We start from the raw sequence: 7,763 nt of genomic DNA, 5'->3' as shown, positions 1-7,763 counted from the left end.
AAGATGGCTTTTTTGCAGAATTCATTCATTTACCACAATCCCTTAGCATTATGTTGCCTGCCAAGGCAAATCTATCGCAAAGCCTGTTCACCCTACGGAATTACTAAAAAGTGACATGTGTTGATTTAATGTATCTTCCTCAACAGATAGGAATTAACTAAACAAAATGACTTCTCCAAGTGCTTCACCAGAAATATAAATGGTGAAAGGGAAACGGAAAGCAAAAAGGACTAGATGTTTAAAATGCCACACACAAGAACTGTGCATGGGGCATGCCTCTACGAGGGCCTTGTGATGCTATTAGTCCTGGGCTTTGATGCCCACCAAACCATGCAGAAAGCCACACTGGGCCTGAAGGGGTTAAGAAGAGGCTGTGGGTGCAATCAGCCCTGGCCTGCTACAGCTGTAGAAGGTGTCTCTCCAAGATAGAGGAGTTAAAAAGGCTGAACCTGGCTCAGGTGGGGGATGACCAGGAAGGAGAGCAGATCTCTGGTGCCTGACTCAGGGAGAGAAGCTGCTGAATGGGAAGTGGGACTGGAAGTGCTGGCAGATGGAGCCTCCTGGAAGGAAGGTGGGGCTGCCTTAGGAAACCCAAGGCAGTGGTGAAGGAAATCTGGGGGAAGTGAGTGCACCCAGGATTCTCTGTGCTGGTGGAGGGGAGCAGGGGTTCAGGGAGCAGTTGGGTCAGGGACTGCCCTGCTAGGGGCACAGAGTAAATTCCCCTGCAGCAGAACCAGCCAGATGGCAGGCAGTGCTGAGAATCTCTGCTGGGAGCACAGGGAAGAGGCTTAGAGAAAGCAGAGCTGAAACATGGGAGGCTGGGAAGAGGCAGAGGCAAAGACCCAAGACAGGGCCAGGTAGGAAGTGGTCCAGGGAGGTAGCAAGCTCATCTGTGCAGGAAACAGAGGTACTACTGTAATGCAAATAAACTTTTCTGTGAAAACAGGATGTAACCTCTTATGGAAAAGGCACTTAGGGTTTTTTTACACTAGGTTTCTTTAGAAACTAACTAAGGCTTTATAGAAATTGCTCTAAAAACCTACAGAATTGTATAGAGAATCACATCTTTTGTATAGCTTTGTTAGGACTAACATATAATTTATTAGATAACTCTTCTTTAAAATAGAATGGTCATTGTCTATTAACTTTTCCATAGTTGGGAAGTTGGAGTGAATTTCTCAGTGTGGCTATAAATATTATTGTATAAGCAGGCTATTCAGAGAAGATTTGTCTGAACAGTTTCCAGCCCAGCTGAATTATTTTGGGTGCATGAGAACCTCAACTAATTTAATTAAAATGTATAAATTACAGCAGGAATGCCTGGAATCATTCAGTTCAGCTACTGACTGTCTATAGGGGTTTGGGTTAGAAAGACTTACAAGGATCAAGGGTAATATCCTACAGGGGGGAAATTAATAGACAGGATTTGAACAGATTTTCCCTTTCTGGACTTCAAACAGAAAGATGTTTTAGATCAATGTTTGACAGAAATATCATTTTGGATGTGTAAGAGGACTGAAAAGTCGACCCACAGGATATACTCATAGGTGATGTGTAGTGGGGACACGTGGGTTTACTTGGCCTGGGGGAGGGGGAAGAGAGGCTCTGTCCTTCTCCCACTGTACCTGCTGCCTGGCATGCTCAGCCCCTGTCCCTGGCATCTGGTTCCAGGCATGGAGTAGAGGGGGTAGGACCAGCCACTTCTCATACCAGCCGCTCCAGATTGCTGCTCTGTGCAGCTGGGCTCTCAGGCAGCTGCTGCCCCTCATAGAGCAGTGACCTGGAGCAGCCAGCTTCAGCCTGCAGGAGAAGTGGCTCTGTCCTGCTCCCTGCCTGGGCCTGGCTGCCAGGGCAAGTGGCTGAGCAGGAGAAGGACAGAGCTCCTCTCCCAATGCAGGTAACTCTGGTGGGGTGGGAAGAACATGGTGGCCCTGGGCTGGGTACAGGGGTGGGGGTGTCACTGGGCTGAGGAGGGGAGGTGGTCACATGTCCTCCCCTTTAGATTGTGCCCTCCCAGTATCAAGAGGCAAGAGTTTTCTATGGATATACCCATGGGTGCCAGGTTTGTATAATTTTTGGTGGTGCCCAGACTGGGAGCAAGGCCATGTCTCTGGGAGGGGCTAGATGGACAGGGGTAAGGGTGCCACAGCTGAGGATGGATGTGGGGTGGGCAGCAGGGTCCCCAGGAGTGGGGCCTGGCTGGCAGCAGAGCCCCAAACATTGGTGGAGCTGGACCCACCTTCCTGAATATTGGTGGAGCATGGGCAGCACAGGCTCAAATAACTCACCGCCTATGGATATACTGTAATGGTAACATTGCCTGATTTGTAACACTGCAGACACTAAAACAACATGTTCATTGCCAATTACATTCACTTAGGGCCATGTGCTCCCATGGCTAGAGAGCTGCAGTGCAAAGTAACCACAGATAGCTGCCACCAGTGGCAATGGTGTAGCCAGCCAGGCAGTGGGTAGTCAGGCCTAGTGATGGATGTGAGAGTTCAGCCTGCTAGAGCTGGGTCCAGCGTGGGCAGGGTCCAGCAAGCCAGAAGGATAGAAGCCAATTGCCAGAGCTGGAGGATGACCTGGAGTTGTAAGGCAGAGCCAGGGATCAGTATTGGAGAGCCAGAACCAGAGTGTCAACCCGACTCATAAGCAAGAGGCAGAGCAGGGAATCGAAGTCTGAAGCTGGAGGGGAGCAGGGACTGGAACAAAGGAAAGGAAAGTGCAGCTGAATGTGTAGTATGGGTTGATCGGCCCCTACAGCTGGGCTTATAAGCAGGGCTGCTAAAGCAGCAGCCAGTCAGGGGCTGTGGCCACTCGGTCAGTTCCAGGGCAGAGTAGCTGGGCTCACTGGTTGATAGCAGCGGAGTCAGCCAAGGAGCAGGCCAGCAGCTGGTGGTAGCGGGTCTGGCCCTGACGAAGGGGAGCAAGGGGAAGTAGAATATGCAGTACATTTTCCATCACTGCCACGATTGCCGATTCTCCCCTGCCATTACAGGAGTGTCACTATAGTGCTTCCTCCCCCACCTTTCAAGCTTGAGACTGACATTGGCAAGAGCTAGACAGGCCAAAATGGCCCTAGACAGGGTGTGTGAAGGGGGAGGATTCAAAAGCCAAACCTGGAGCCAGAGTTGAGATTTGAGACTGGCTCCTATCATTCCAATACCCCAAACCAAACGCCAACTACTAACTTCCTCCCTTCACCCCTTTGGGAACCTTTGCGTTCCAGAGGCTCATCTTGCCTACACCTTCATTAGTGGCATTAGTCTTTGGCAACTTACTAAACACAATACTAGTATGACTTGTTGTAACCATGAGGGAGCAGAGGCTAACCAGAGATTGGCCCCTGTGTCATATCACCAACATTTCTTCCACTCCCACCCTGACCCAAAGCTGCCACTACTTATTTCCTTAAATATTTTACCCTGATTTATGCCTTCAGTGCTTTCCCCACTGCCTCCAACTGACATGTTTGCTTCAACATCCCTCTCAACCTGCCACGGTCCAGCTACCTGATGTGGAGTCGGACACAGACCCATAATGAGCAGGCCCAGAAAAATGACCCTAGCAGGAAGCTAAAAATGTGGTGGGAACACAGAAATACTGAACTGGATGTGACCTCCTGGGTCACAGAGTCCAGTCCCCTGCTAGTTCAGCCAACCCTATCCTATAATCCCACTAATTTATCAAGCTCTATGTTGAAACCGGTTAGGTTTCTTGCCCCCACTATTTCTACTGGAAGACTGTTCCAGAGCATTGCTGTTCTGATGGCTAGAAATCTTCTGATTTCCAGGCTAAACTTATTCATGGCCAGTTTATACCCATTAGTTCTTGCGCCAACATTGCCCTTGAGCTTAAATAGTTCTTCTCCTTCCTGGGAGTTTACCCCTCGCAGACCTGGCTCTGTTTCTAGAGAGCCCTCAAATCCCCTCTCAGGTAGTGGGTGGCCCTGGGTTTCCCTGGGGACATGGTGCAGGCCAGGCAGAGGACAGTGGATGCCTGGGATGGTTTGTCCTGAAAGACTTGGTTATGTTTACCCTGGAAGGGGGAACCATGGAGTGACCTGGCTGGAGGGCTGACTCCTGAAGAGGCAGCTCTGGTTCCTCAAGCAAAAGGGGTCTGCGGAATGAGAGGACAGTGTGGGAGAGACAGCCAGGGGAGAGTGCAATGCCTGGCTGGAGCTTATCCCCAGGAGGGCCAAGAGGTGGTGCCATCAAAGGTGAGTGGATCCCGTGACACCTCCCAAACAAGTTTCCTCCTCCACCCTCTTTCGTTTTAAGTATTTGGGAAAATTCCACTTAGAGGCCAACAGCAGACCTCAATTAATCATGTATGCAGTGTTGTAGTCATGTCAGTCCTAGGATAATAGAGACAAAGGCAGTTAGTTCAATAGAAGATATTGCCTCACCCACCTTGTGTCTTAGTGAATCATGGCAATTAGTCTACCTTGACCAACTCAACTTAGCCTAATTTACTGATCCTCTTGTTCTTAAACCTTTTGCCCCATGAAGATTTTTTCTTTTTTCCTTTTCCTCCTTCCCCCCCAACCCAAACTAACTTCCGGAGCAAAATCACTCATTTGTTTTTTAGTAATAGCCTTTTCTTAAAGTCATAGCCCCAGATTCTACCATAAGGTCCCCCTGAGTGCATGCAGAGATCATTGCAGGACTGGGTCCACCTATTGTAACAAGTTGCTATGATTTTGGGGGGGTCTGGTGGCTGGCAGATGAGATTTCCTCCTCCTCCATCTTTCTTGTTTTTCTTCATTCCTTGTTTGTGTTCATGCACCCAATATGCAGTGCTTTCCTGACTTACACTGCAGATGTAAAAGTAAGAATACTGGAAACCAAAACTGAAGACAAGTTGATTTTCTTCTCAGAAAAAGTAATTATCACCATAAACAATGATCAATATTAATACCAATGATTAGAGCTGGGCAAAAATGCCAGTTAATTTGGGGGGGGGGATTTTAATCACTTTTTATAATTTCCAAACATTTTTTTTAAAAAAACAATTTTCAACCAAACACTGAGACTGAATTTTTTCTAATCCCATTTTTTATAAGCATTGTTTGGTTTTTTAGTTAAAAAAATTGGATTTTTGAAAACTGCCAATTTTTGGTTAAAACTTTAAGTTAATGTTCCCCCTTTAGCAAACTTTACAATTCATTTTTCAATAAATTGCAAATGTATCATGCTGAATCTCATAATAAAAGAGAGAAAAGGATTGAGAGAAGAGGAAGAAACACTAGAGAAGTGTATGTTTTCTGAGATACATTTGGGTCTATCTTTATCTCACGGAAAATAACTCCATATAACACAACTGACTCTATCGACTGCCCAGAAAAGAGGCCCCTCCTATAAAACAGCATCTGAAATATACTGTTGTTTCTTTAAGAGAATGTGATGTGCAATCTTTGCACTCCTTAAGTAACACCATCCTAGCAATCACTATTTTAAGATTTTAATGACTTTCCTGTTCTGTGGTTCATTTGACCAGCCAGCTGCTGAGTAAGGTCATGATGTAAATAAAACAAAGTTTATGTCCATCTTTAACCCCAAACAAATTATGGCTCATCAAATGCCACCCCAAACCAATTTGCTGAGAAGTTTTATGGAGCAAACACTTTTTCATTGCTCTAAGTAAGCACTTCTTTTGCCCTTCTACCTGCAGGGGCCCGTGGTAGTAGCTCTTTCATGTTCCTGACCAGCCAAACTGGTGTCTGCCCACAGATCTTGCCCTGAACCCAGTGCACCCTGGGACAGGACATGAAGATTGACAACAGCTGAGGAGGTAGTGCCTAAATTCTCCCATCAGGTCACAATAATAAAAGGTGGCTTAATTGCTGAGCTATTTTGGAAATGGTGTTTGTGACATTATCTCCCTGACTCAGACAGAAGTGCAGAGGATGGAATTTTGGCAAGCAATCAAAGTCCCGCTGTTCATATAAGGGCTTTAATTACTTGCCACATTACAGGTGAGCCTGAATGAGACTGGCAGTGATGCCAACCCCAGCACAGCTGGGAAAGATTTATTTTCATCAGTGATGAGTGGGAAATGGCTGCAAAAATACTGTACAAGGGTGGCTAATAAATTGGATTTTATTAGCCAGACTTATTAGAAGTATTTACAGGCTAGTGCACTGATAGGCATTTTGATGGGGTAGTGTTCCTTAATTATGATCTCTCTGGGACTACAAAACAATGGAAAGAGAGCCAGAAACCTGGAAAACATAATGCATGCATATGTCAAGTCAAGATTTATATTCAGATAGCAAATAACTGCTTGGCAGCAGGTATTTTTAGCTGTTGAAGCCATTACAATATTGGCCTCGTTCAGTCGTTTGTTGCTTGTTTAAAGCAGATTGGTAATGCTGATGATTCACAGCTGTTTGCGATCACGACAAGAACGCATATGCTTGATTTTTTTTTCCCCCTCTCTGTTCTGTTCAGAACATGGCTGGCCTCTGAGGTTATGAGGCTCGCCTGGATACGGGTGAATACATCAAGGTCAAGGTCACACAGCAGATCAGTCAAGGCTGGAATCCATCTCGTCTGATGAACTCGTCTGAGTTCTATGCTAACAGCTTTATGCAAGGCCCAGTTTTCCCCGGACTGGCCTTTCATAAGTTTCCTGTATGTCTTAGCGTCCATGTCGTTACGCGTGAACTGGTCTATAATAGTTTATGCTATAAATCACAGCTGTCTCCCATGCTGCTTCCCATGATATTAAGGGTACAGTCTCTGGACATGCCAGTTACCAGGGCTTGGATGGAGGTTGTGCTGTCTTCTGATATTGATAGCCTTACATTCTCTATTATGACGGTAGCTGTACTGGAATCGCCGTAATGACAAGTTAGTCGAAAGTTAAGGTTGATCTCGGAATTAGGGGACAATAAAGAGACACTGTAAAAAATGCCCCAGTGCTTCCATTCGTATTGTCTTTGTCTCCGTGTGCATTATCTCTTTAATGACGCTAATTCAGATGGGCTCAGCTGCCAAGTAAAAATGTGCTCCTATCTACTAGCCTTACAAACTCACTCTGAACTGCTCGAGTCATGCTGGGTTCTTTACTTTTTCTGCATAATCACCAGTAATAAATGTTCTGCTGGCAAATGATGTTCACAGTGGCACCTGTGCAAACCCATTGTCTTCAGTCAATGTACACAGGTGTAACTGATTGGCGCTTAGTAAACTATTCTGGGGGAGCTGCTTATGAAGGAGCAGAAACTATATTGCTGTCAGCTCTCCAGTGCTAACAACAGCAAGAAGAAATAACCAGTTTTTTTCACTATAGAAAGAAGGGAATATGTTGAATGCAGGTCACATGGGGCCAGATTTTTAAAGGGATTTAGTGGAGATGGGTGAAATACTTGAGCCAAAACTTTTTTCCATCAAAAAATGCAGATTTGGTGGCACTGGAATGGGTACTTGTTTCACCAAATTGCTTGTTTAAAAATAAATACATAGCATTTGGAAAACTCAGAATGTTTTGATTTTTTTTGTATGCAAAATGACTGTTTAGAAATGTCCTTCATTATTTAAAAAGACTGCTATATATATATATATATAGAGAGAGAGAGAGATTGAGATGATATACAAATATATAACATTAATAAACTGGTCAAAATTGAAAAGAAACATTTTGGGTTGACCCAAAACAATTTTTTTTGTTACTGGTCAATTTGCTGAATATTTCCTCCCATTTTTCAGAATTGCAAGTGAACCAAAAAACTCAATTGTTTGCACACCTCTTGTATT

General features: G+C 45.2%; 1 long non-coding RNA gene across 3 annotated transcripts; it reads left to right on the top strand.

Annotated features, from left to right (window-relative positions):
• Positions 1–463: 463 nt before the first annotated feature.
• LOC120374927 lies at positions 464–7,550 on the top strand. 3 transcript variants are annotated; one of them, XR_005586346.1, is made up of 5 exons: positions 464–571; positions 4,049–4,222; positions 4,803–4,887; positions 5,677–5,796; positions 6,456–7,550. It is a non-coding gene; the product is annotated as an uncharacterized LOC120374927 (long non-coding RNA). The 3 variants fall into 3 exon arrangements; XR_005586344.1 differs by lacking the exon at positions 4,803–4,887; XR_005586345.1 differs by lacking the exons at positions 4,803–4,887; positions 5,677–5,796.
• Positions 7,551–7,763: the final 213 nt, after the last annotated feature.

This window comes from Mauremys reevesii, linkage group 11 (genome assembly GCF_016161935.1).
Source record: "Mauremys reevesii isolate NIE-2019 linkage group 11, ASM1616193v1, whole genome shotgun sequence".
Classification (NCBI taxonomy): domain Eukaryota; kingdom Metazoa; phylum Chordata; order Testudines; family Geoemydidae; genus Mauremys; species Mauremys reevesii.
This window is presented reverse-complemented; position numbering and strand designations above follow the sequence as displayed.